The 6293-nt window shown below is 37.8% G+C and overlaps 1 long non-coding RNA gene across 2 annotated transcripts in view; it reads right to left on the reverse strand.

The window, feature by feature from the left end:
- LOC106149312 overlaps positions 1-2427 on the reverse strand; it is a 4088-nt gene extending 1661 nt beyond the window's left edge. Inside the window, exons 1-2 of one of the 2 annotated variants that reach the window (XR_001235402.1) lie at positions 2328-2427; positions 1960-2064 (exon numbers count right to left, since the gene is read on the reverse strand). This is a non-coding gene — a long non-coding RNA (uncharacterized LOC106149312). Of the gene's footprint in view, positions 1-1959; positions 2065-2249 lie in introns of both variants that reach the window. The other variant, XR_001235405.1, reaches the window with a different exon arrangement.
- Positions 2428-6293: the final 3866 nt, after the last annotated feature.

The following is a 6293-nucleotide window of genomic DNA, read 5'->3' on the forward strand; positions in this document are numbered from 1 at the left end:
TACATAAATTCTAGTGACATACATAATTGAAATATATGAACAATGTTATAATTTGCAAATAAAACTAGTTCTTTTGTGAAGTTCCTGTGACAAAAATATTTTAAAAATTTAAATGAAACACTGTTTATTCTGCTGTTAAACAAAGACATTTTAATGATCAGAATCCTAATGGGAAGTAATGCAGGGTTGATAAGAGCTTGGAGGTACCATCACCTACTTCCCTTTTTTGTATTTCTATATAGCTTTGATGCAGGGCTGGGGATATAGGTCAGCCTCACAGCACCTTGCTTGGTAAGTGCAAGGTCCTGAGTTCAATTCCGCATATCCAAATGAAAAAAACAGCAAAAGGCTGGGGATATAGCTCAGCAGCACAAGCACCAGCCTGGCAAGCATGAGGTCGTGTCGATTCCCGGAACCAAAAAAAAAAAAAAATGTCTATATAGCTTTGATGGGTGTTTTCATTAACAATCTTTAGATCTAGGGAGATATTTTTCCAACCAAAATGTTCTTAAATATTATGTTAATTTAAATGGCAATGATGAAAGAACAAACATATTTGCTAAAATTTACTTGGAAGTTGTGAGAGAGACGAGGGTAGAATACAAACAAGCAAAAATCAGTCCAAAATGAATTTTCTGCCAGGAGTGGTGGTGCATGCCTGTAATCTTAGCACTTGGGAGGCTGAGGCAGGAGGATCGAAGCAAGTTCGAGACCAGTCTGGGCTACAAAGTGAGCTCAAGGCCAGCCTGAACTGCACAGTGAGACCCTGCCTCAAAAAGACAAAAAAATGTATAAAATATTTTTTAACAATTGTGAGGGGCCTTTGTGTAGAAAGACATTCCTAGAGATCTACCTGGTCATAGAGGGAAAAAACGAATTCAAAGGTGATAGTAATGCTACACATTTGGTTAATGGAAAGGACATCATTAATGGAGAAGTGCTTTTATATAACTTGAAAAGGTAGAGACATTGATACACAACCTCCTAACACTTCACTGACTAGGAATGTATTTTCCCCTCAGGCTCAAGAGCTTTAAAGCCACATGAAATATTTCATTGTCTTGTGATTCATAATGCTAGCGCATCTTACATCACACCCAATTAAAGAGTAGTGCTTGTCCCTGCATATCCCACGCCCACGCAGAAACTGAAAACATGCAGGTGAGTGACACTGTCAGAAGTGAAATCTTTCCTAACTCAAACATTTGTTCATTTTTTGTTTGCTCTCTATGTACCTTACTTTGAAGTTGTTATTTCAAAACTGCTGTAAGCTCGTATTTTTTCTTTAAATTTCTCTTTTTTTTTTTTTTTTTTTTTTTTTTTTTTTTTTGAAACAGGGTCTCACTATGCAGTTCAGGCTGGCCTTGTGCTCACTTTGTAGCCCAGGTTGGTCTTCGACTCGTGATGATCCTCCTGCCTCAGCCTCCTGAGTGCTGGGATTACAGGCATGTGTCACCACTCCTGGCTTTTCTTTAAATTTCTATTATTTGACAACAATTTAGTCTGGGTTAGAATTAGGCAGACAGTAACCGAAGGTTCCTTCAGCAAGCATGGGTTTTGATTATGAAAGGAATAAACCAGTATTGCAGAGTGATGAAAGGCCGTTATTTGACTTCAGGCAGAATTAGTTCAAATCCAGGGTCTTGCTATTTATTTCAGGTCTCTAAGGCTCAGTTTCCTCATTTGTAAAATAGGTTTAATAGTAATATTTACTGCTGAGAGCATTTGTATACTACTCAACATAGTGTCTGGCATGCGGTAAGCGCAAGAGAATTGTTTGTGAGCTTTTTATTAGCTAAGGTTTGGGGAATTACGGGACTTACAGGATAACATTTACTAAGTGGGATGGGACCTACAGCAACAGGCTTTAAGCAGTAACAATCTCTTATGCATTTGATCTTAATTGCACACTTTGATACACCTTCATTAGCGTTTCTATGGTGGGGTGGAGACTATTACCTCAAAGACTGGGATGACAAGAGCAAAAATGAGACTTCTCCTTCTGAGAAAATGCCGTAGGAGTATGGCTCCTCATCAAGTAGAACTTCACGCTTTAGACATTATCTGTAAAACAAATCTAGACTCAGAAAGGCGAGGAAAACAGGGATGGGGACGTGATAGTAAATTCCCCAGGTTTTCTTTTTTGTTTAAATATCTTGAATTGATTGCTAGAGAAGCCTGTAACCCACAAATTCCAAAAGGCACGGCCCAAGGAGTAAGCACCTCTCAAAAAGCCTGCTTTGTCTCACCAGAAAGGGGCAGCCTGAAAGACAGACAATAGCCAAACTTCTCCAACCGAACGCCACAGGAAAAAGGAGCTCCCCTACCAGAACAGGCCAATTTCAGAGCATGGAACTCCACCCTGCTCTGCTTGAAATGAAGCATCCCAGTTGCCCAGGCCAGCACAGAGAGCAGGAGCAGCAGCGAGCCGGGGCTTTATACCCATCCCTGGCGGTGAGCTGAGCCTCTGGACTCCCAGCAGGCCTTGCGGGAAGGCGGGACTTGTGCCACTGTCCACTGTGAGGAGGCCTGGAAGTGTGGCTGCTGTGAAATCTTCTCCATACCGTTCTAAACCCTCTGTCCTCTAGGAGTTGGCACCTACTGACTGTCCTTTTCTCCCCCCATTCAGTTTGAGCTCTTCCTTCTCAGAATAAGTGATTTTTTAAAAATTGAAAGGAGACTGTATCTTATTTATACTTCGTGGTTTTTTTGTTGTTGTTGTTGTTGTTGTTTTTGAGGGGGAGTTGGTACCAGGAATTGAACTCAGAATTTTGCACTTGCCAGGCAGGCACGTGTGCCACTGAGCTATATCCGCGGCCCTATACTTCGTCTTTTAGTTGCTTCCTCTGACACGGCTCCAGCAGGGGAAGACAGGTGGGAACTGTTTCAGTGAGCTGTTACAAACACTCCTGAAACCAGAGTCCAGAAAGTGTTGGCAAAGAAATAGGAGAAATAAAGAAAAATCAAAGGGAAATTTTAGAATAGAAAATACAATAAGTGAAAAAACTTTCTCTGCAACAGCGGAATGAAGAAGACAAAGATAAGAATCAGTGAATTGGAAGACAGAAAGTAGCGATTACCCAATATGAACAACAGGGGGAAAATAGACTGGGGAAAAAAAAGAACAGAGCCTCAGGAACCTACGGAATACAAGCGAAGGATCTAACATATACGTCTTCCAAATTCCGCAAGGAGCATCTAAAGAAATAATGACTAAAAAATCGTGAATTTAAAAATAAATGAATAAAAAAAAGAGTAAAATAAAAATGGTACAATTCCCAAACCTACAGTTTCTAGAAAATGAGAAAATCTCAAACCATATAAACCTAGATAAAATCCATGTGACATAGAGTTACACTTCCAAAACTGGAAGACAAAGAAGAGATTTTGCAAGTAACAAGAGAGAAATGAAATATTACACACATTACTTTACACATAGGGAACACAATTCAAGTAACAGTGGGTTTCTCTGGTTAGAAATCATGGGAAGCGGAAGGAAGTGGTACAGCAGTTTTTTTGTGTGTTTGTTCTTGTTTTGTTTTTAATGGTGAAAGAAAAGAACCATCAACACAGAATCCAGGGCAAATATGTTTCAGAAATGAAGGGACAGCGAAGGCATTCTCAGATGAATTACGCCACATGAATTTGTTGCCAATGGATTTATCTCAAAATAATGGGTACTGGAAAATCTTTAAATAAAAATAAAGTGATAAAAGAAGATGTCTTGGCAACAACAGAAGAGAAGAAACAATGTAAGGAAGATAACCAAAATATGTTTAAATACAATATATTTCCTTTCTCTTTGTTTGTTTGTTTGAGCAGGGGTCTCTCTATGTGGATCAGACTGGCATTGGACTCACTATGTAGCCCACCCAGGCTAACCTCAAACTCATGGCAATCCTCCCGCCTCAGCCTCTCACATGCTGGAATTACAGGCATCATCACGCCTGGTTTTCCTTTTTCTTTTTGAGATTCTACATTAGGTTTGATGGTTTAATTTTTAAAAATTACAACACTGTCTAATGTAAATTTAAATGAATATGGAGAAGCTAGGTACCATGACAAATGCCTCTAATCCCAGCACTCTGGGAGGCTAAGGCTGAATCACAAGTTCAAGCCCAGCCTGAGACCCTGTCCCAGAGTGAAAAGTGAAAAAGGGATGAGGATGTAGCTCAAGGAAAAGGCCCTGTGTTTGATTTCCAGTACTGGGGGAAAAAAAAAAAAATATAGACAATATATTTAAAGTAATATAATAAAAATGAGGAGCTCTTTTGGCAGTTTTTAGATGTAAGTTGGGTTCTCGTGCTCTTGTGTAAAATGGGCCTTTTCCCCAAACTCTTTCTTACAATGGCAGCACATTATCCATCTGCAGTGAAAAGAGAAATGAGGAGAGGAGACTTCCACACTGCACTTGAACTGTTAAAATGATGACACCAGGAGACTTGATAACTTGTGTATATGTAGTATCATACCTAGAGCAGCTAATAAAACTATGTCAATATTTACATGAAGAACACTGAAGATACATAAAAATAAAATTCAAGTAATATATGGGACAAGAAAAGACAGATAAATGAAGAACAGAGATTTTAAACAGAAAAAGCATAAACTGGTATACTTATGCTCCCAAATAATAATTAGGTTAAATGTAAATGGTCTAAGTACGTCAATTAAATGACAGAGACTGACAGAATAGATTGAAAAATATGGCCCATATGCATGCTGTGTATAAGAAACTCACTTCAAATACAGCATAGGGAATTTTCTTGAAAGTGAAAGAGTGGAAAAAGACACAGCATGTAGACTTTAGCGAAGAGAAAGCAGAGATAGATATATTAACATGAGAGCAAAAGAAATTATCAGACACAGAGAAGATTTTGAAATGAAAGAAGTCAATTCACCAAAATGATTTAGTAATCCCAAAGGTTTAGATACCAAAAAACAGAGCTGCAACATATGTGAAGGGAAAAAAAAATAAAGAAATGAGAGATAGGCAAATCCACAATCATATTTCAGGAGAACACTCTACCTCCCTCTCAATACTGTACAGAATGACTAGGTAGGAAGTCAGCAAAGATATGAAGAACTCAACAGTGCTGTCAACCAGTAAGATCTAGTCAACATTTATAAGCACTCTTGACAACAAACTGCTCATTCTCTCAAGTGCCCATGGAACTTAATACACCAAGGTAGATGATACCAAGAAAAATGATAGACCATAAAACAAACCTGAACAAATTAAAAAGAATTAAAATCATATAGACTGTGTTCTCTGACCACACTGGAATGAAACTAGAAATCCATAATGGAAAGATAACAGGAAAGTCTCCAAGCACTTAGAAACTAAACATTCCTTTTTTTTTTTTTTGGTACCAGGAATCAAACTCAGGACCTTGCACTTGCCAGGCAGGCACTTAGGCCACTGAGCTATATCCCTGGAACTTAACATTCTTTTATTGAGACAGGTTTTCACTATGTAGCTCAGTTTGGCCTTGAAATCACGATGTAGCCCAAGTTGGCCTTGATTTGAAGTAAACCTTCTGTCTCAGCCTCCCAAGTGCTGGGATTACAGGCATGCTCCACCATGCCCAGTTTAACCCTTCTAAGTAAATAAGAAGTGAATAAGGAAATCTACAAGGAAACTAAAATACCTTGAACTGAGCGAAAATAGAGACACAATATACTAAAAACGTTTAGGGCATAGTTAAAGCAGTGTTGAGAAGACATTTGAAGATGAAATGCATAGATCATGAAGACAGTCTAAAATCTCTTACCTCAGAAACTAGGAAAATGGCCAGGGGTATAGCTCAGTGGTGCAGTGCTTGCCTGGCAAGCTCAAAGGTCCTGAGTTCTATTCCCAGAACCAAAACAAAAAAACAAAAACAAAACCTAGAAAAAGAGCAATAGTAGAACAAAACAAGCAGAAGTAAGGAAATAATAAAGAAAAAGAAAAAAAAGAAAAAACATAAATCAATGAAATTGAAAGAAGGAAAAACAATAGAGAAAAATCAATGAACTAAAGACCTGAGGTCAATGAATCCTATAGCTAGAATAAAAAAAGAAAAGAGAGGTCACAAATGGTTACTATGTTAAAAATGATAAGTTAGCATCATAAGTAAAATAATAACATTATAGACTTTGCAGATGTAGGAAAAAATAAGAAATAGTAACACCTCTGCAGACATAAACAATTTAGTTGAAAAAAATCTTTGAAAAACAATTACAGTGTACCTGATAATTTTTAAAAAATTGTTTAAATAGATAACAGCTATTAAGAAAATTGAACTTATAAT

Source organism: Chinchilla lanigera, unplaced genomic scaffold (genome assembly GCF_000276665.1).
Source record: "Chinchilla lanigera isolate Chin_1 unplaced genomic scaffold, ChiLan1.0 scaffold00004, whole genome shotgun sequence".
Classification (NCBI taxonomy): domain Eukaryota; kingdom Metazoa; phylum Chordata; class Mammalia; order Rodentia; family Chinchillidae; genus Chinchilla; species Chinchilla lanigera.